General features: G+C 39.2%; 1 pseudogene; it reads left to right on the forward strand.

Moving 5' to 3' along the window:
• Positions 1–9,089: 9,089 nt before the first annotated feature.
• Positions 9,090–22,216, forward strand: LOC105524193 (annotated as a pseudogene).
• The last annotated feature ends 808 nt before the right edge of the window (positions 22,217–23,024 follow it).

Here is a 23,024-nt window from a genome sequence, read left to right on the forward strand (position 1 = left end):
AAAAATAGTGAAGGAATGAAAGTAAATTGATAAACTAATTCATACTAAGAAGTTACTGACCAAAGCACTTTTCCCAAGGTAGTTGAGTTTAAACAGGGAACTCAAGATGATATAATGATTTAATCCCTAGGAATAAATTATGAATGGTAGGAATGTCTGCATATTGTGTATCATTTAGGACACAGATTCAAGTCTAGCTATAGAAAAGGCCAAAGGAACAACAGCTTACACTAGTTCGTTTACTTTTCTCTCATACAACTGATAGGCAGGCAGCCTAGGCTGATTGATAGAACTGCTCCACAGTGCTGGACACCCCAGTCTTTTCTGTTTCATGGTTCCATCTCTCAGCACAGTATCTGTCTCATGGTCTAACATGGCTCCAGCTCTAGCCATCACATGTTCCCACCAGTCACAAGTCTGGGCCTCTGGAACATCTGATCAACCAACTAAAGGCTATGGTTTCTGTGACCCTCTCTTTGAGTTCAATTAATTTTCTGGAGCAGCTTATAGAACTCAGGGAAACCCTCACTTATGTTTACCAGTTTATTACAAAGGATATTTTAAAGAATACAAATAAACAGCTGGATGAAGAGATACATAGGGCGAGATCTGGAAGGGTCCCAGACACAGGAGCTTTGGTCTCCACGGAGCTGGCACCCTCCCAGCATATGGATAAGTTCTTGTTCACCCTCCTGCAAACCTTCATGTGTTCATCTGTCCAGAGCTCTCTTAACCTGTCCTCTTGGGCCTTTTATAGAGAATTCATTGGATAGACATGATAACCATGTACAAATGTGATTGGACAAAAAGGATATGAGCTAATACTATAGGCTAAGTTGGGGAACTCACCAAAGGCTATCTGTTCAGATTCTTCTGGCCTCTCTGTGTAGCATTCCTTTCTCCAGGGTATGGGCAGGACCCCATCTGAAATTAAGATCTTATGACCTACAGTCAGACAAGGTAGGTCAGAGAATTTATTTATGGCCAGCTCCAATGTAGAAAGGCCCAACAAGATTCCTACCTTGGGGAAAGAAAGGAGGTAAAGGAAGGCAGGAAACGGTCAGAGAGATTCTGCTTCCTGAAGCTTGCCTCTGAGGCCTAAAGTGCCCCGACATTATAACAAAAGACTATAACAAGGGTTATAGGAGTTATGAGCCAGGAGCTGTGGATGAAAACCAAAATATATATCATAATATCATAGGTATTTTTAGCTGGACAGCCATATACCTACCTTAAGTTTCTATTACTAGAATTAAAAATGAGAACATCTATGAGGAATAAAACTGTCAGAGTCTGCCACAGTAATTTTGATAAGGGGGATTTTTTTTTGTGCACCCTTCAAACAACATCTTTTTTCTTCAAATATACCTGGTGGTTATTTTATAACAAGCATTTAGCATTTGTTGAATAGAAAAGCACTGGGCTTTATATTATAATGCAGATATTGACTATAGAAGATGTTTAAAGCAACATTTTAAAAATATCTGTTTTAGAAGTTGTAGATAAATCGAGCTTTTGATTAAGAATTCTATTTTAAACCACGAATGGCAGTATTTTCAGTTTATTAAAGATGCAACCAATTGTTGTTTATTTGGATTTAAGTGAGCAAGAAATAATGATGAAAGAGATGAGCTTCTTTCTTCTTCATTTTTTCTAATAAAACTGAAGCTGGTATTGCACCAACTGAAAGGTTCTCTGGGTTCAAAGCAGCCTGAAACATCACTTACAGGATGATCATTCATAAAGAAATTTGCATAATGTATGAAATTCCAAGAAAAAGCCATTGAGCTCTTTAGCTTAGAAACTTTAACAGCTAATAAAATCTGCTGAAAAATAAATTATTTCCCTTAATTCACCAAACTAATAAGTTAAGTTTTACATGTGGGTGGATAACCTTATAAAGAGCTTTAGGATCCTAGGGAAGTGCTGAAGCAAACACAAAATTACACTTTAAATACACACTTTAAATAATATATTCTTATGACCTTAGGGTTATCTACTTCATTTATAAAGTAACCAAAGGTTAAGAATCTCTTGCACTTTAAGTCCATCCAACCATTAACCTTCCAATCTTGTTTTTTCATCATGAAATAGTGTTGTAACTACTATTAGGATTATTTGCCCTTTCCCCTAATTCTCTTTCATCGATTTGGTACAAGTCAACTCTAATAGCCAGGAGGACAGTCACACTCTGGAGTAAGAAACACACCCATTAAGAAGTAAATCAAGTGCGACAGAGACTTCTGTCGACAGGATATTAGAGACTTTGTGAATTGTGCCTGGCCTGCAAATTTTATTGTAAACCAAGAGAACCATTAACTAGTGGGAAACAGTTTTATTCCCATCAAAACAAAGGCATCGAATATTAAGAAAAACAAAACCCGACTGCACAGGTGAGTGAAAAATGCCAATTATCACTGCAATTTTTTTTTTTTTTGAGACAGAATCTGGCTCTGTCATCGAGGCTGAATTGCAGTGGCACAATCTCAGCTTACCGCAACCTCTGCCTCCCGTGCTCAAGTGATCCTCCCACATCAGCCTCCCAAGTAGCCTGGACTACAGGTGCACACCATCATGTCCGGCTAATTTTTGTATTTTTTGTAGAGATGAGGTTTTGTCATGTTGCCTAGGCTCAATTTTGTTAGTTAACTAAACATAAAATGCCCGTTGTATACTAAGCACAGTGCTTGTACTGGGAATTCCACGGATCAAAAAGCAAGGTTTCTTTCTTCAGGAAGCTGACAGTCTTAGGGTGGAGACACTCCTGCACATATAACTTCAACATGGAATGATAGTTGCAGGAATGAGGGTCAGTTCTCAGGACAATGGAAGGAGATCTTCGGTAGAACTGAAGGCAGGGGCAAGGGAAGCGTTGCTGGAAAAGATGGAACTGAGCCAGACTTGAACTAACCAAGAAAGGAAGCCAGGTGAAGATGGGGAGGAGAGAGGTTCTAGGTAGAAGGAACAGGTGAGTGAAGGCACAGGGACTGTAATAAACATTGTATGTGCTGTGTGGGATTGCCAGAGCAGGGCAGAGGGCAGGTTGGAAAAGATAGATTTGGGAGTCAACTGCATTTCAAGTCGTGTGATGCTTCTGGGTTCTTATGTCACCTGACCTGACTAAAATTATCACACAAGTATACGGAGAGAAGGGGGTTGGGAAGTGTGATTCTGCAGTGAGGTTGAGGAAATGCACAATCTTGAGTTTCCCCAGTTGGAAGTTCAATAGAGAATGTCTGCTTTGGACTGAATTTTGTACCCCCACCCCCCAAAAATTCGTATTTTGAAGCCCTAACACTATGATGGTATCTGGAAGTGGGGCCTTTGGGAGGTAATTAGGTTTAGATTAGGTCCTAAGGATGGGGCACTGGTCTGATGACATTAGTGTCCTTATAAGAACTGAAATCAGAGAGGTTCCTCTGTCTCTTCCTCTCCCCTGTCTGCTATGGGAGGACACAGAAAGAAAGTGGCCCTCTATACTCCAGGAAGCAGACCCTCACCAGGAACTGAATCTGCTGCCAACTTGATCTGGATTTCTCAGTCTCCAGAAGTATGAGAAATAAACATCTGTTGTTTAAACTACCCAGTCTATGGTGTTTTGTTACAGCAGCCCAAGCAGACAAATACACATCAAAAGCTGGAAAACCAGGAGGCTGGGGCTGGAGTATATAGTATATTAGTGCTGGCCCTGGCAATAATTGTGAAGGATCTGGAAGTATGTTTTTGCCCTTCATTCTCTGGAGCCCCTCCCATCTTTCCTTTTTAAATAATAGCCTAGTGACAAATGATATTAACTTGTACAAGACATTCCCCTGCCTCTCCCCAGGGTTATGAACCATTTTGCCATTGTTGTAATTCCACCTTTTACCACCCCCAAATCAAGAAATGAAGAGTACTGTTACTCTAGGGAGCTCACAGAATCCACTGTGATTTATATTAAAAGAGTGAAGGTATTATAAACCGTGGTCCTCAAGTTAGAAATGTCTTACGTTTTTGGTAAAGGATATATTGAAATATAACACCCATATAGAAAAGGACACCAATCATAAGCATACAGGTTGTCAAATTATCAAAACTAAAAATATACACGTTACCAGATCAAGAAACAGAATATTAGCAGCGCCCCAGACCCCACTACACTCCCATCTTGTTACCACCTCTGCCAATGACAATTACTGCCCTGAGCTCTGGTACTACTGATTCATTTTGCCTGTTTTTCAAACTTTATATAAATGAAATCATATCGTATGTATTCTTTGATTTTTAGCTTTTTTAGCTCAACATTTTATGATATTCATTCATATTATTCCTTGTAGTTGTGTTTGTAAAACCCTGTTGCCAGAAGGTATTCCATTTTATGATTAAACCACAATGTATTTACCCATTCTACCACTGATGGGCATTTGCATTGTTTCCACTTTATCAGTATTATGAATGGCACCACTAGGAGCATTTTTGTGCATGTCTTTTGGTGAACATATGTATGCATTTCTGTTGAGCATATATAGGCAATTCTCATCTTGCATATTACCAAATGCACAAATTTCATTTACCACAGTGTAGTTAGATAACAACAGTCTCCCAATAACACAGTTCAAATTTCAATTACCACTGTATATAAACTATGAAAAATTGCAGAAAATAAAAACTTTGCCACTAGCCATCCAATCCACAAATCATTATGTAAATATCAGAGGGGGCATCATGGTCAGAGACCAATCATGTCTCTTTTTCCAAAGTAGCAAAGTCTATACTTGTGTTGCCTCCTTGTCTCCCAGTGATAAATCCATGTGATTTATCAAGTTTCATCAATGTAATTATCAATTTTATAAAAATTTTATAAACATTTTATAAAAATTGATAATTAAAAGAAGAAATTGGCCAACAAAGATGAAAATGCAAAAAAAAAAAAAAGAGAGATAATGCTACAGGTGAAATTTAAATTGAACATAAATGAAGTTATAGAAGAAATATAGTTGGTTATGGGAATGTTGACACTGCCAATGACTGGAAGACTCTAGTTGTTGCAGTTAGAGAAATAGCAATGGCACAATTTTTGTTTTTGTTTTGTTTTGTTTTTTTAGACAGAGTCTCCCTGTGTTGCCCAGGCTGGAGTGCAGTGACACTATCACAGCTCGCTACAGTCTCAACATTCTGGGCTCAAGAAATCCTACCACTTCTGCCTTCTGAGTAGCTGGGACCACAGGTGCATGCCACAATGCCTGGCTAATTTATTTATTTATTTATTTTTAATAGAGATGGAACTTTTCTATGTTGCCCAGGCTGGTCTCAAACTCCTGGGCTCAAACGATCCTCCCATCTCAGCCTCCCAAAGTGCTGGGATTCCAAGCATGAGCCACTGTGCCCAGCCAGGGCTCGTTTTTTGACATAAATGATGAAAGTGATTGTCATGAAAAGGATGAAGATGTAAAAGAGGAAATGACGCTGAGCAAAAGTCTTCACAATAAACTCTAAGATATTTCACAACATTGAAAGCACAATGGATAAAATGTTGGAAGCTGATCCAAACTTCAAAAAGAGTATGACAGTTCACTAAGGCATAGAAGAAGATGCTCGCTCCATATGGTATGTAATAATATGAGAAGAAGGTAATTATTGTCTAAGCTATTTGATAATATTTTTACAAAGAAATTAAACACTTTAATTTTCAATGTTTTTAATGTCTTAAATTGCTAAATACAGGTTAGTGTTCCTATCTTTTTTCATTTCTTTATGCCAATGTGACAGAAAGAGAGGATTTAATATTTTGACAAAGTTTTCTAAATATCATGAGACAACTGCAATTTTCCCATTGATTATTAAGATGGTTTTGCACAGTTTCAGCTTGCGTGGCCATTTTTATGTCTCCTACTACTGTGCAAAGCAAGGACTGCTTCTGTCGATAGTACAGTTCTAGGTTAAGGTAAAGAACATTTGACACACTGCTCAACTGGCAATCAGTTCCTCTCATAAACCTCTGTCCGTTGGGTTTGCCTTAAAGACTATGTTCCAATGAGAATCAGTAGACCAATAAGTCAACTTTAGTCCTTGTAAGGTATCAAGCAAAATGAAGAGTGAATAATGATTAGACACTGGCTCAAGAATATCTCAATATCAGCTAGCCCTTTTCTTTGCTCATAACATATGATGACTGCCTTTAGCCATAGAAACTCAAGCTTTGTCAAAGTAATGCATCTTTTAGCTGTGGCCCACCCCATATGTTACTGCCCACTAACTTCTGCCTAAACAGGCCTTTTGATATAAAATTTGGCTGCACTTTAGTAGCTGGAGCTGAACCAAAAACAGTGAATATTTATGGATGAACCTTTACATACTACTAATAGTTGGAAATTAATTTCACAATTCAAAAATAAAATATTAAATGGAGTAAACTGACACAATCGAAGTCTTTATCCAAAGTATTTTCCAGAATTTCCTCAGCCCAAGATAGTAGTGAACCTATAGAGTCATAGATCCAAGCATGATTAAAAACAAGCAAACAAAAAGCAGAGGAGGACAGTCCCCAGAGGAGAATTGTGCGGATGTGTCAGGAGAAATAGATGTCAAAGAACCTGGGCCCTGGAGAGAGAGAGGGAGGAAATAGCTTTTGAACTTCCCTACTCCCTTGAGGCCAGATTGCATGAGTTTCCTAAGATTCTCCTACATCCTTTCAATAAACTACCTTAATTCTACTCATGCTTTTTAAATGAGTTTCTGTTTCATGTAACAAAATATACCCTAATGTCACATCCCAATAATATCTCAATAATTTAGCATAACTTGATGCTACATGAAGCCCACATAGAGCTTAAAGTAGAAATCAATAATTTCAATCTAACAAAAAATTTATAGTTTTGTAGTTATAACTTTTTATTTCTGTTTTAAAATTACAACAGTAACTTATGTATGGATAGTCAGTGTACAAAATCTAAATGATACAGAAATGAATAGAAAACCTGTGACTATGAATAGAAAACCTGTGACTATGAATCCTTTTACTTCCTCACCACAGATTGGCCAATCCTAGCCCCTCTCCAGAGGTAAACACTAATAACAATCTCTCTGGTCTGTTGCACGCCTCTACATATATAAATGTTACGCATTTCTTAACACATGCAATATAATACTATATTTATTCTTTTGCAACCTGCTTTTTCAATCATTCGTGTGTCTTAGATAGAGTTCTTGTCAGTACCTTTATATCTTCCTGATGCTTTTCAACAGCTCTATAGTATCTATAGTATTGATAATTATGCTCTTAATTATACCCATAACTTTTACCCTTTCCCTATTGATGGTTACTTTCAATTTTATACTATTTAAAATTACACTGCAATGATTTGTTAAAAAAATCGCTGTGTGCGTGACTATTTCTGGAAGGTAGACTCCAAGAAATGGAATTACTGGGTCAACTTTCAGACCTAATTCCAAGTTACCTTCAAAAGCAGGTCTCTATTTACCCTTCTACCTCAATATATTAGAAACCACATTTCTCCTACACACTAACCAACCCCAAACACTAGATATTACCAATCTTTTTATTTAAAAATTCGTACAATCTTTACCAGCCTAATGGGAGCAAAATGTCTTGTTGTTTTAATTCTTATAATTCATAGAGCAAGCACATAGTGAATTTTTTATTTTATTATTCAATTTTGAATATCTACTTTAGAGCACATAACTTCTTATCAGAAAATCAAATATGAAATTTCAATCATGTCTGAGAAAAATCAATATATAAACTGTAACCATATAGGAAATATATTTTTAAAATAACACTATGTACATTTCTCATAAGTTAGCAAGTAGTTAAATACATTGGTAGCATTTCTATATATTAATATTTTGTGAGCATATGCTCTTTTCCATGATGTAACAAAAGTTAGTGCACAAAATAGAGAAAAAAGGATGATGCAAAATGCAAAAAAAAAAAAAGGTCACTCTGCTCGATCTGCTCCTGCCCATGATATCAGCATCATTATGTGCTCACTACTCTTCCTTGACTCTCTATAACCCTGCAGAGGAGAGCTTGTAAGTGCAAATGGCCCACAGTGATCATGTACCCCCACACACCACCATAGGACAATAGAACTCAAAAGCTAAATTAATAAGAAGGCAGTGACACAATGGAACTGATTTCTTTAAGGCCTAAATCACTCTAATATCCTTTTTCAAAATTTCTTACTGTAAAGCAAGGAAAGAAAGAAACTAAAACTGAATTTAAAACAAACTCTGAGGCCAAGCACAGTGGATTACGTCTGTAATCCCAGCACTTTGGGAGGCCAAGGCAGGCGGATCACGAGGTCAGAAGTTCGAGACCATTCTGGCCAACATAATGAAACCCTGTCTCTACTAAAAATACAAAAAATTGACAGCTGTGGTGGTGTGTGCCTGTAATCCCAGCTACTCAGGAGGCTGAGGCAGGAGAATCGTTTGAACCTGGGAGGCAGAGGTTGCAGTGAGCTGAGACGGCACCATTGCACTCCAGCCCGGGCAACAGTGCAAAAACAAAAACAAAAACAAAAAAACTCTGTTTACTACAAAATAAAGCAATGTCATCTGGTCTCAGTGGAGCAAGTTACCCAGTCACAGTCTAATGCAGTGAAGAATTAAGATGCTCATTGCTCCTGCAATCAGATCATCTGGGTTTGAATCTCAATGTCACCTCTTACCTTGGATAAACTACTTTCACCTGTCCAAACTCCATAAAATGGAGATAGTAGTAAATCCTCCATACAATAGTTGAGATTAAATGAGAACTGAATGTGGTAATCCTTATAAAGTTCTCAGGCTATGTCTGCTACTACCTAAATGCTAAGTAATAGTGTCTAAATTTCACTGGGTTGAATCTTGATCCTGTTTCACAGGCTGCCTGTGCCCTAAGGTGAGAGGGTATCCCCAAAGGGCTCTGAAAGTGTAGGGGAATGGGGTGCCTTTCCTGGAGCTAGATACAGTGGTGAAGGCAAAGCTAGGTTTGGTCAAGCAGGCAAGATGAGAATATAAAGCTTGGACAGATGATAGACAGAAAACTGGAGCAGGCTGCTATAGAAGAAAGGGGGTAATTAAGACAGGAAAGTGAGGAGGAAGGCATGGCAGCAGTTGGCCTGGAGCCAAAATGGTTCCTGCTAGATGCAGAAGGTACTTGCCTGTGTTAAAACTTCCAGCTGGGCAACTGGCTATGGTGCTGTGTGTTATCCACTGATGGTCCTGCCCTAGGGTAGTTCTTCCCAGTCTTTAAAGGAGTCTGGCTTCTTGAATAGCGACTTCAAAGAGAAACAGCTAGGAGACTGAAGAAACTCAGGCCTTTCCTTAGGAAGGGGAGAAATTCAGTCTGTTCATTCATTCAGTCAGTATTTATTGAATATCAACTAGGGAACAAGAAAGGGGCTAAATGATGAGGATATAATTTATATAAACTGGTGAACAGAACATATGCGAAACTTGCCTTTGTGAAGTTTGCTGTCTATTAGAGGAAGACAGACTCAAACATGTGAGTAAACAAGTGAATATATAACCACAAATTGTAAGCAGTCCTATGAAGGAAAAAAATAGGATGCTATGTGAGAGAACAGAGAAAGATTCTTATTTATACTTCAGGTTGGTGATGATGCAGGGTTAGGCTTAGGAAAGCCTTCTCTGAGGAGGTGACAGTCAAGTTAAGAACTAACGGATAAGGAAGAATTAGATAGAGTTGTAGGAAAAACTGCCATAGAGAGGAAACATCAGTTGCATAGACCCTGAGGTCGGAATGAGCCTAATCCAATCCAGAACTGGAAAAAAAGACTGCAGAGCCATGTGCCAGGGGCACCAGTGACACAACATGGAGCCAGAAGTGTAGGCAAGGACCAGATGATACAGGGTATTATGATGCCATTGTCATCATTTATTAAAGAGTTCCCTTTGTATCAACCCCTGTGGAAGAGAGGAAGGAAGTGAGAAATGCTGGGAACAGGCTCTAAGCCTGTCACAAACAGGCCTTAAAGAAACTGGCCATAAACAAGATTTCTGCAGCAATGTGACATGCTCGTGACGGTTATCATGTATACTTCTAGAAGTTGTTAGTTTACTGGAGCAGGGCAAGGGAAACCTGGCCCACCCAGAGCGGAAAACTGCTCAAACCACAAACAATAGCAGGAGTGGCCTGTGCCTTAACAACATGCTTTTGCTGCAGATAATCAGCCAGAGCCTGTTTCTCTGCTCCTCGCTAAGAATGCTTTGTTTCCCGTAAGGAATGCTTTTAGTTAATCTTTAATCTATAGAAATAATGTTTATCACTGGCTTGCTGTCAGTAAATACATGGGTCAAACTCTGTTCATGGCTCTCAGCTCTGAAGGCTGTTAACCCCCGATCCCACTTTGCACTCTATTTCTGTATCTTTGTCTTAATCCCTCTAGCACTGCTGGGTTGGGTCTCCACCACCGAGCTGGTCACGGCAGAGAAAGATGGGGCAGAGCAAGACATGAGCTGAGTGGCAGACCCAGATGACAGCCACAGCCAATCCCATGTGAAGCTCTGCAGCTAGAATGGCAATCCAGAGTCACCCAGAGTTGGCCAAGCCTTTATACTCCCATGATGAGTGGTCCCTGGATGCAGGGCACCCCGGGAAGGATGAAGTGGCTCCCTGTGTCTGAGGTCAGCCTGCAGGGGCTGACTGTTGAAGACATCTACCAACAGCATTCCCAGCAGCCAGACGGCTCACTGTGTTCACCATAGCCATGATCTGGGATGGTTGGGATTTATTCAAATGCAGTGGAAAGCCTTCATATGATGGGAATGAAGTAAGCAAACCAATATGGCTGCTGTATGGAGCCTGGATCAGAGGCTGCAGCTTGGAAACAGAGAAACCAGTCAAGAGGCTGCTGTTCAGGCGAGGGATGCTGGATGCTGTGGCTAGGAAGGAAGGAGCGGTGGTGGAGAAAAGTGGAGAGATTCAAGATACACAGAAGGAGCAAAGAAAGGAATTAGTGAGGGCTTATTTCCAGCAATATGAAATCCATAACACGTTACGAGAGAAAAATGTGAAAATCAAAGGCTATGCTAAAGAACTCAATCAATATTCTTAAAATAAAATTTTATTTATCTAAGTAGGATATTACAAAGAGAGTCTGATTACTTTGGGATATAGCTTTGAACTTGCTCTGTTTCAACCAGTTAGGTTTAATGTGGCCTTAGCCTTCCATTTGACATAAACATAAAGGGCCAGCAGTGGATTGGCCCCCAAACAAGTGATCAAAACAACATTTGTGGAAAAGCCAGCATTTCTTTTGGAACAAAACTGCCAGGCAAAGATTTGCCTACAGTTTACAAAAGTGAGAACAAAGTTACATGCAGTTATAAAGGCATTTTGATTGATCACCACCTTGAAACATAGCATTCTGGAGCAGCATATGATCCAAGTATCCCATTTTATAGACAGGAAGACTGAGACTTATGGCAGATGATTGACTTATGACCACATAGAAGATTTGTGACCAAGTGTAAACTAGAATTCAGCTTTCTTCTCCGGAACATTTCCCACTATGGTTTACATCCCTTCAAATGGTTAGATGTGGAGGAAAAGCTGCAGAATTGAAGCTCCTAGCCAGTTATTGCTAAAACTATGATTCTATCTCATAAGACAGGACAAGGAAGGTTTGCTCATTATGTTTTTTGTTTTTTTAAAGACCGAGTCTTGCTCTGTCACCCACGCTGGAGTGCAGTGGCACAATCTTGGCTCACTGCAATCTCACCTCCCAGGTTTCAGTGATTCTTGTGCCTCAGTTTCCCTAGTAGCTGGGATTACAGGCATGTGCCACCATGTCTGGCTAATTTTTGTATTTTTAGTAGAGACAGGGTTTCGACATGTTGGCCAGGCTGGTCTTGAACTTCTGGGCTCAAGTAATCCACCCGCCTCGGCCTCCCAAAGTGCTGGAATTACAGACATGAACCACCACACCCAGCCTGCTCATTGTTACTCTTCACCACAGAAACTGATGATCAAATCAGCATAAATGGTCCATAAAAGATCTAACGTAGTATTCTCTAATCTGTCTTATCTTTTGAATATAGACTTTATTCACATTTTCAAATATTCTTGAAAGCTCCCTAAAGCTTTAAATGTGCCATGAGGAAAGTGCTCACGTCCATGGATTTCCAACTTTCATATCATCAATTTTCAGTGTCTTTATTCTTTTTCATAAAGGTCAGTGAACAAAAATTGCATTCTGAGATCCAATCTCCTGGATTATAGACCTTCTAGAGAATCTGCCTAATGTTCCAGTCATCACACACAGGAAAGACAACTCCTGACCCATGAAATAAAAAACACGCCACTGAGACCTTTTGTATGAATCTTTTTGTTAATAGAACCAGTGAGCTTCAACTGAATTCAATCTTAAATTTCCAGAGCACCACTGCTGGATGCTCACAGAAAAAAACAGGTGCTCCTCTAGGATATCTTAACATTTAAAATTGGTAACTTATTTTTCCAGAATAATGTGAGGAAGCATGAAACTTTTCTCTGCTTGCATTTATTCCTGGTCCCCTTCCCAAACATCTGCACACTGCACCTGATAATAATGTGTCAATGGGCAATGCCAAACTTAGCAGGGAGACAGGAGAGAGACAGAGGGGAGAGGAGGAGACAAGAAGGGAATAAGGAAAGAGGTAGAAAAGATGAGGTGAAAAGTAGGGGGAGAAGGGGGAGAAGGGAGGGAAGGGAGGGAAGAAAATTTAAGGGTTAGGAAGGGGAGGGGAAAAATGGAAGGGACTGGAGGAAAAAGGAGGAACTGGAGGGACTGGAGGAAAAAGGGACTGGAGGAACAGATCAGGGAAGAAAGCAGAAAGGAGGGAAGGCTTATGAATTAGCTCTCATTAAGCTTTTCTCCTTTCATTCTTTTCTTCTAGTAGCTAAGAGGAATTTGAAGACATTTCCATAAAAATTTATTTTTGTAGGTACAACAGATAGGATTTTGACAGCAAAGTTCTAATAATTACCCAAGTGTCTATTAACAGTCTGTATTCAGGACTTTCAGAGCTTTTAAGATACAACCAATATTTTACAAAATGTAGTTTTCTTCTCTTAAAATGAATTAGATAATAACCATGCTTAATGAGCAACTAAAGACTGGAAACACAGAGTATGAGACTACATAAAACAATTTCTATAAAGTGATTAAGATGGTAGCTGGCCTGTAGAAGCTCAGCAAACAATAAATTATTATTATTTGGATAACGTTGCAACCCAACAAAACTTACAATAAAATTAGTTGTGTACATATACATAAGTGTATATGCAGGTGGTAATTAGCCGTAAGTTCATAGATGTTAGTGCACGTGGTAATTAGCCATAAGTTCTCATAAATTCTTGTAATATTACCTTTATAGAACCAGACCTAGTTTTTCTATTTTTTTGTTTTAGAGCTCTGCATCTTTATAATGTACCATTGTTTATGTTTTCCCTAAATGCAGTTTAATTCTCTCTGCACATTCATGATAATCCCATTGTTAAATGCCATAGAGGCCAGATAAGTTCCCCCAAGCAGATACCCCAGCTTTCCCACCATGCCTTAGGCAAGCACTCCCTGGGCTCATCTGGAAGGGGGCTGGCCTGAGCACCTGAAGGTAGAAGAGCTCAAGGGTCCTGACTGTGGAGTATGAACTGTGCAGCATCCCCCAGAGAAAGGACACAGGGTCAGGCTGGGCAGAGGGAGACTCAGAGCGAGGTGGTTGATATGTTTGGGAGAGAAGACAGAGTGACAGTCAACCCTGGACACAGGGGTGTGGAGCAGAGCTGACTGGTAGGTTGGGTGAGCGGGATCTAGTTGGGCCAGGATTGGATTCAGGCAGGGCCAGGGACACCAGGGAACTTTTTAAGGATTTGAGGGAAGCCTCTAAGCAGAGAGATTTTGAAACCTAGCCATAATGAGTGCAAAATGGCAGAGATAAGGTCAAAAGAACACAGGGGTTCTTCTCTATACAGGCAGAGAAAAGAAGCAAAATTATTCTCCTCTTCCGTCCTGCTTCATACACTTGTTCTCTTATTAATATTCCAACTGTACTACCCACGCATGTCCACCACTTCTCCCATGTCTCTAGGCTTCAGGATGCAGACTATCGATCGAAGTTGGTAAGGTGAGATGGGGTCTGGGGAGTGGGACATGGAGAGAGGAGACTAGGAACAGAATTTCTTCCAAGCTTCCTTAAACCAAATTAACAACAGAGGGATCACACAGAGAGAATAAAAGTACTTCAACTCTGTGACTCCATCACCTAGTTTTGAGGGTTCAGTGCCTACTCCCCAGCTTCTATCTTCAAAAATGGGGATTGTAATCATTTTGGGGATTACATATCCTTCTAAGGTTGAGGAGGAAAAAGCTACGTAATCATTTCCCAAGGAAATGCATCTGCATCCAAAATTCTGATTACAATTGCAGGGAGTTCATAGACCCCCTGGATCAAGTCCAGGGACCACAAGTTAAAAATAATTAATACCTACCTGTGTTTACCGTGAATCGCGTCCTAATGCTAAGTAAATATGTGCAGCAGCATAAGGGACTGAACATCATCTGCCCAGCATTTTCGGGGCCCAAACTCCCAACATGTCTGCAGTTTCCATGGGATCAAGTGAGAGAGCTAAACAATGAAAACAAAACTTGCTTCGTGGTCATTTCCCTCAGCATTTGAAATGAAATAAAATTAATGACAAGGACAAAGCATTTTTTAATGGATACAAAGTTTCTGTTTGGAGTGATGAAAAGTTTTGGAAGTAGATAGTGGTGATGGTTGAATATCACTGCGACTTTGATTAATGCCACTGTATTACATGCTTAAACTGTTTAAAATGGCAAATCTTATGTTATATGGTGTACCACAATTAAAACAAGGTTAAAAAATAATACTTTAAAAAAGGAGGAAAGTGTGAGTATACCAACAAAAAAGAATCTAATACTATGCCCGGCATGTAATAGACACTCAATGAAAGTTACACTCTTCGCTCCCTCAACCCTGAATATGGGAATTCCCGCAGGGCTAGCACACTTCCTGGTCTTTGGTGGCTCCTGTGGAAGGTCCCTTCCCTTGCTCTCTCATCCTTTCTTTTGAATTTTTTTTTTTAGCTTTATTGAGGTATAACTGATGTACCAAAAATTGCACACATTTCGTGTGTACCTCTTGATGAGTTTGGAAATGTGACGACAGTCATGAAACCATCACAACAACCAAGGCACTAAACATATCCATAACCTTCAAAAATGTCTTTAAGTTCTTTTGTGGGGTCTGGGGGGTTTGTTGTTATTGTTTGTTTGGTAAGAACACAACGTGAGATTATCCTCTTACATTTAAAAGTATACAATACCATATTGTTAAACCTAGGTACTATGTTGTACAGCAGGTATCTAGTACTTTCTCATCTTGCATAATAGAAACTTCATACCCATTGAAAAATAATTTCCCATTTCTCCCTCCCCCCAGCCCCTAGCACTCACCATTCTAATCTCTGCCTTTATGGGTTTGACCATTTTAGATACTTCATATAACTGGATTCATATAGTATTTGTCCTTCTGAGACTGGCTTATTTCACTTAGCATAATCTCCTCTAGGTTCATATGTGTTATCAAAAATGGCAGGATTTCCTTGTATTTTTTAAGGCTGAATAATATTGCATTGTAAGTTCATATCGCACTTTCTGTATCCATTCATCTGTCAATGGGCATTTGGGTTGTTTCCATATTTTGGCTATTATGAATAATGCTGCAATGAACATAGGGTAGGGAACACATTCAAACCATAGCCCCTTCCAACTCTCTTCCTGTTCCCCAACCTATAGGATCCATAGCTCCTCTCCAACAGGAAAATCATGCACTGATATCCACCTGTATTACATGTAATCTAGTACGTTAATGGAAAAACTTATGCCTCGGGTCCTCTAGAATCTTAGACTTTCATATTCAAAATTCAGGCTTTTGCAATCAAATCTTCTTCTGCCAAACAGTAAAGAGACTCAAGAGCCCATTTTGAACCTCAAACTTGAGAACTGGTTTCTTATTTGTTTTCTCTGCTATAATATTCCTTCCAGAGGAAATTGATACCTCTAGTCTAGTTTGAATGGTGAGAATATACCAGAGATTAAAAGGAACTAACAGGAATTTTTTCAAATGGTTAATATATTAAAATGTTGTACCCTATTCCTCAACTGTGAGTGTTTACCAAAGGATTTTGTCTTTGTGTGGCTGTGCATACATGCAGTTTGGCAGGAATGCAGACCATATGCACTGCTCTGGCCCCCATCAGCCTGTTTTTTTTTTTTTTTTTCTATTTGTCAGCAATATCTGGTTATATGTTCATCAGAAATATTTTGTTTTCATGATCATTATAGTGGCTTGGATTCAGAGCTACTAGATCCATAGAATATGCAGATAAAAAGTAGAGTCAGCCTATTCAATATATTTCAGTAGTAGCCAAGAAAATTCAGGCACCAAGCAGGAAAAACAAAAATGGAAAAGATTTATGTGCTTAAGAATTAATAATTGGGCATCATTCTTTGAACCAAAAAAGAATACAAAAAAGTACTTTATCAGTAGCAAAGCTCATTAGTTCTTTTAATACCAGTTGTAATGTCCCAAATCCCTCCTGTCTTTCCAAAACTGTTTTATTATATTTGATAATTTTTTCATTGAAATGAACTGAAACAATTCTGAAAGAAACTTCCATACAGCTGGAAGCCTTGGAGCAGATGACAGTTTGAGTAAGCTCAGTGAGAATTTAGTCAAGCTACCCTGGCTTGTAATTCCTTTCCTAATTTATATACAACTTTGACTGAATATTGCTATTTTCTATCAACCACAGTTAGGTTAGATCTTTACAGAAGGCATTTCAACATGAAACTTTAAAAAAGTTCAGATGTTAGTGTTTCAATGTTCAATAATTTTTATAGACTCCTACTATGTCTGGTTTATATATGAGTCAAAGAAAGAGAAAGTCCAACGAAACCCAAGTGATTCATAGAAACCTAAGATTAACTTGTTGTCCAGTTCATTTCCAGGGTCACATTGCAGAGGATGATAAACCATCTTACTTTAAAAATCTGCATAGAGGTAGATTCTATAATCTTTTTAAATTGCTTGCTCTAAGAATCTATGTTCTTTGTGCTTTTTTTGTTTTTTAAAAAAATCTTTTAAGATTATAAAATTAATATTTTTTAAAATGAACATAATATAGAAAATATTAAAGAGGAACTCTCCCTCTCCATCCCCATGATACTGTGATTAGCCTGGTGCTAATCACCAAATACAAGCAGAGTTTGAGCACTGGAGTCCTCGGGTGACTCAGATTTTCTCTGGGACATATCTGTTCAATCCCAAGGGCTGCCCTCCAGCACTCTGTGTGTGTGGAAATTAGGAGGGAGCAGTCCTGAAGGAGTGCCCATGAGAAGTTTGACCTAATTCTGCCAGCTACCTATATGGTGTATGGTACTGGCCCATTCCATTACTATCCGAGTCCTGTGAGGGTATTGGGAAATGTTGTGATTAAATAGCATAAAAGCAATTTCACTACACTGTTATATACACTGGGGCCATGGCAACTACCTTAAGACCCCTCTCTCAGATTATGACAAAACTAAGGAGAAATTCTTTCCTGGGGCCAGAGGTGCTCAAGCACCTCTGTGGTGAGCCCGATAGAACAGAAGTCCGGCCTTAGTGCCCACTGGGAACAGATGTGCTGGTGAGCACATTTTAGAACTCCCCAGCTCCAGGACTGGGGGATTTATTTGGAGCATGTTTTGTAAAGAGCTGTGGTTCTATATAACACAGGAAAGAGGTAGAACCAGGGAAATAAGTGTTTTTACTAATAGTGTAAACCCCTTAGTATCTGTAGGCAGGTGAGGGCTATGAAAATCCATATTAAATAACCATAACTTTTTTTATGATTCAATAATTTTATTTCCTAGGGTGTTTTGTACATTGCATTTTTCATTATTTAATGAACAATTTCTTATTTCATTTAATATTCTTCAAAACATCCTTTTGTTTTGAAGTACACATAGTCTGTTAGATTTTTATTATTTTATTTTTATAATCAAACTTCTTTACTCATTTTGAATATATATGTATATATGTGTATGTATGTGTGTTTATATGTATATATGTGTATATGTGTATATACATGTATAAATTTTCAAAGAGAGGCCTAATTTTAATTTCCTCCAAACAGACTGTCGATTGGGCTAGCATCATTTATTAAATAACCCAACCTTTGCCCAGTGAGTTAAAATACTGCTTTGTCATATATTAATGGCTGCATAGTACGTTATATATACCATAATTTATTTAAGAAAGGCAGCATATGTGATAGTTATGATGTAAGATGCAGATTCTAGAGTCAACTGCATGGGCTTGTCATTTATTAGCTATGTGATCTGGAGTAGGTTTCTTATTTTAGCTCAGCAATTTTTTCTTTTTATTTTTCTTTTATTGTATAAGACAAAAGGTTTGACTAAGAAATACATTTTAAAATAAATATATTTTTTATTTCAATAGTTTTGGGGGTACAGGTGGTTTTGGGTTACATGGATAAGTACTTTAGTGGTGGTTTCTGAGATTTTAGTGCACCTGTAACCTGAGCAGTGTACCTGCACCCGATATGTAATATTTTATCCCTCATCCCCCTCCCAACCTTCCCCCAAGTCCCCAAAGTCCACTATATCACTCTTATGCCTTTGCACCCTCATAGTTTAGCTCCCACTCCTAAGTGAGAACTTAACGATATTTGGTTTTCCATTCCTGAGTTATTTCACTTAGAATAGTGGCCTGTAGCCCCATCCAAGTTGCTGCAAAAGACATTATTTTATTCCTTTTTATGGCTGAGTAGTGTTCTATGGTGCATATATACCACATTTTCTTTAACCACTCATAGGCCAAAGGGCACTTAGGTTGGTTCCATATCTTTGCAATTGTGAACTGTGTTGCTATAAACATGCATGTGCACGTGTATTTTTCATATGATTCTTTTCCTTTGGGTAGACACCCAGTAGTGAGATTGAGATTGCTGGATCGAATGGTAGATCTACTTTTAGTTCTTTAAAGACTCTCCATACTGTTTTCTGTAGTGGTTGTACTAATTTACATTCCTAGCAGCATTGTAAGAGTGTACCCTTTTTACCACATCCATGACAATATCTATTGTTTTTTGACTTTTTATGGCCATTCTTGCAGGAGTAAGGTGGTATTTCATTGTGGTTTTAATTTGCATTTCCCTGATGATGAGCAATATTGAGCATTTTTTTCAGGTTTCTTGGCTGTTTGTATACCTTCTTTCAAGAATTGTCTATTCATGTCCTTTGCCCACTTTTTGATGGGATTTTTTAATGCTGATTTGTTTGAGTTTCTCATAGAGTGTGGATACCAGTCCTTTGTCAGATGCATAGTTTGCAGATATTTTCTCCACTCTGTCGGTTGTCTGCTAATTCTGCTGATTATTTCTTTCACTGTGCAGAGCTTTTTAGTTTAATTAGGTCCTATTTTGTTGTTGTTTTTGTTGCACTTGCTTTTGGGGTCTTAGTCATTAATTCTTCAATGTCAAGACAGCTTTTCTGATGTTATCTTCTAGAATTTTTATGGTTTCAGGTCTTAGATTTAACTAAAGCTTTGATCCTTCTCGAGCTGATTTTTGCATGAGGTGAAAGATTGGGATCCAGTTTCATTCTTCTACATGTGGCTTGCCAGTTTTCCCAGCACCATTTATAGAATAGGGTGTCCTTTCCCCACTTTATGTTTTTGTATGCTTTGTTGAAGATCACAGTTGGCTGCAAGTATTTGACTTTATTTCTAGATCATCTGTTTGGTTCTATTGGTCTACGTGCATATTTTTATGCCAGTATCAAAGCTCAGCTATTTGTTTGCTTTGTGACCATGGGCAAGTTACTTATCCCTCTGTGCCTCAGTAGCCTCATCTGTAAAATGGGGATAAAATCTCTTATGTTATGTTCATTAGTAGATATATTCTGCTGTGGTAACAATTCAGTTCCCTATGCTCACTGCTTAACACATCAAAGGTTTATTTCTTGCTGTAGTCATTGTCCAGTGTGGGCCAGGTGGCTCTCTTTGGTGGCTTTTCTCCATGTGATGATTTTGGGATCTGAGTTGCTTCAAACATGTGGTTCCTAAATTGCCATGGAAGAGAAGACAGAGCTGAAGTGTCACTCTGAGTGATCTTTGGACTTAGGTCTATAAATGGCATATGTTACTTTTGCCCGTATTTATTGACTAGAGTCACATCATTTCCAACTGAACTGCTAGGGAACCTGGGAAAGACACTTTTCTTTTATTCCCAGGGAGAGGAAGTGTTTTGATTAACACAAAGTGCAGTCTCTGCCATATTATTTGCCTTCCAGAAAGGTTATACTGATTTACATTCTCACCGTCAGTAAACGAGACTACTTACTTCCACTCACTATTGTCTATAGCAGTTGTTATTTTTCTTACTTTACTTTTTATGAGTTTTATAAGCTGAGAAAAATGTCAACTTCAATTTTTATTTAATTTTATTAATTTTAAAATTAAAATTAGCCACTTACACTTATTTATCTTGTTTTATAAATTTCCTGTCCATTGATCATAATAATAGCTGAGTTAATGAAGCAGCTTGATAGAGTGGGGAAAAGAGCTAGATTTTGAGTTAAAATATTTAGCTTTGAGTACCAGATCTATAATTTATTGCCCACATTATTTGGTCCTCCTTAATTTCAGTTATTTAAATGTGAAACAGGAAAAATGAAACATACTTCACAGGACAATATAGGAGTTAGTAAGATATATGTAAAGGATACATATTTTAAATATATATCATTTATCTATGTTCTTATAAAACTTCATACATTCCTTTATTGAGTCATATATTCTGTTTTCAGTGATTTCTTCTATCCTTTTTTTTTCACTAGACCATAAACTCTTTGAAGGGATGCATTTGTGTTTGCATTCCTAGAGCCTACCACAATTTCTAACATACAGTAAACTTTAGATGATTGTTTCTTGAATGAATGAATGATTGAACGAATAAACAAATTGATGATATTGGATCTATTTTAGACTTTACAGGCTTAAAAAAACCCTGCAATATATTTGTTTATTGAATCTTCACAACAATCCTTGGCACAAGCTTGATAGATACCATGAGCTTCTGAAACAAAATGCTAAAGCACCTCAAATATTTTATACCCTCTCTTCTTTGCTGGGTATATCATTGCTATTTACCAAATAAAAGGGGGCCCCTGCATTGGCCGGTGGGACAGGAAGGACATCAAGAAGGGGGAGAAGAACACAATTGTCACCTCTTATAACAGGAACTTCATGGGCCGCAATGATACCAACCCTGAGACCCATGCCTTCGTCATGTTCCCAGAGATTGTCACAGCCCTGGCCATTGCAGGAACCTCAAGTTCAACCCAGAGACCGACTGCAAGGATGGCAAGAAGTTCAAGCTGGATGAGCTTCCCCAAGTGGAGTTTGACCCAGGGCAGGACATCTACCAGCACCTCCACCCCCGCCAAAGGACAGGAGTGGGCAGCACATTGATGTGAGCCTCACCAGCTAGCAACTGCAGCCTTTTGACAAATGGGATGGCGAGGACCTGGAGGACCTGCAGATCCTCATCAAGGTCAAAGAGAAGTGTACCACTGACCACATCTTGGCTGCTGGCCCCTGGCTCAAGTTCCATGGGCACTTGGACAACATCTCCAACAACTTGCTCATTGGTGCCATCAACATTGAAAACGGCAAGGCCAACTCCGTGCGCAATGCCCTCACCCAGGAGTTTGGCCCCGTCCTTGAGACTGCTCGCTACTACAAGATACATGGCATCAGATTGGTGGTGATCAGGGACAAGAACTATGGTGAGGGCTCGAGCCAGGAGCATGCAGTGCTAGAGCCTCGCCACCTCGGGGGCCGGGCCATTGTCACCAAGAGCTTCGCCAGGATCCATGAGACCAACCTGAAGAAGCAAGGCCTGCTGCCCTGACCTTTGCTGACCCAGCTGACTACAACAAGATTCACCCTGTGGACAAGCTGACCATTCAGGGCCTGAAGAACTTCTCCCCTGGCAAGCCCCTGAACTGCATCATCAAGCACCCCAATGGGACCCAGGAGACTATCCTTCTGAACCTCCTGAACCTTCAACGAGATGCAGATGAAGTGGTTCCACACCAGCAGTGCCCTCAACAGAAGGAAGGAGCTACAGCAGTGAGGGCAGAACCTGCTGCCTACCCCCCACCCCCCATCCTCCACCCAGCACTGGAGTCATGTTCAAGTTCAGCTCCACTTGAGCCATCAGAGGATCTGATCCAGCCAGCCATGGCTTCTTATTCCAAGATGGTGTGACCAGACATGCTTCTTGCTCCCCAATCAGCCCACGGAGTGACTGTGGTTGGGGGGCGTTTCTTAAAATAACTTTTTAGCCCCTGTCTTCCTATTTTTAGTTTGGTTCACATCTTAGGCAGCTCCATGCAACCATATTTATTTTTTATGACAAGACTCTTATCCAAAGTTTTTCTCCTGCCTGATTATTTCATTAGTGGGCGAAGGATTCTACAGAACCTTTTGTTCTTGCAAGGAAAACAAGAATCCAAAATCAGTAACGAAAAAATAAAAGAGGGCCCAACCTTTAAACCATGAAGTCAGTACCACATCCTTGTTCTCAGCTCCTAGTTAATGCTCTCCACCTGTATAACTTCACCACAGTTTACTCTCAGAATGCCTGCTGTGCCCTTAGCCCCCTTCTAAGAGTTCCTGTGCATAGATTCTTAGTTAAGAAAGTGGACGTAGTCAATTCCTTTAACTTCTATGGCCATGTGTTTTACTACATTACCTCTACCACCCACCTATGTTTTGGTCTAGCGGAGAGACCACACCCGAAGGCAAGGAATCCCTGAGCTGACCATTAGTCCAGAAAGAGGCCATGTACTTCAGCTTTGTCCAACAGGTATGACAGCAGTTAACCAAAATTTATCAAACTCTTACACTTTGGGAATTGGGGGTTTGAAATATAGAATTGG

Source organism: Colobus angolensis, unplaced genomic scaffold, assembly GCF_000951035.1.
Source record: "Colobus angolensis palliatus isolate OR3802 unplaced genomic scaffold, Cang.pa_1.0 Scaffold49, whole genome shotgun sequence".
NCBI lineage: Eukaryota > Metazoa > Chordata > Mammalia > Primates > Cercopithecidae > Colobus > Colobus angolensis.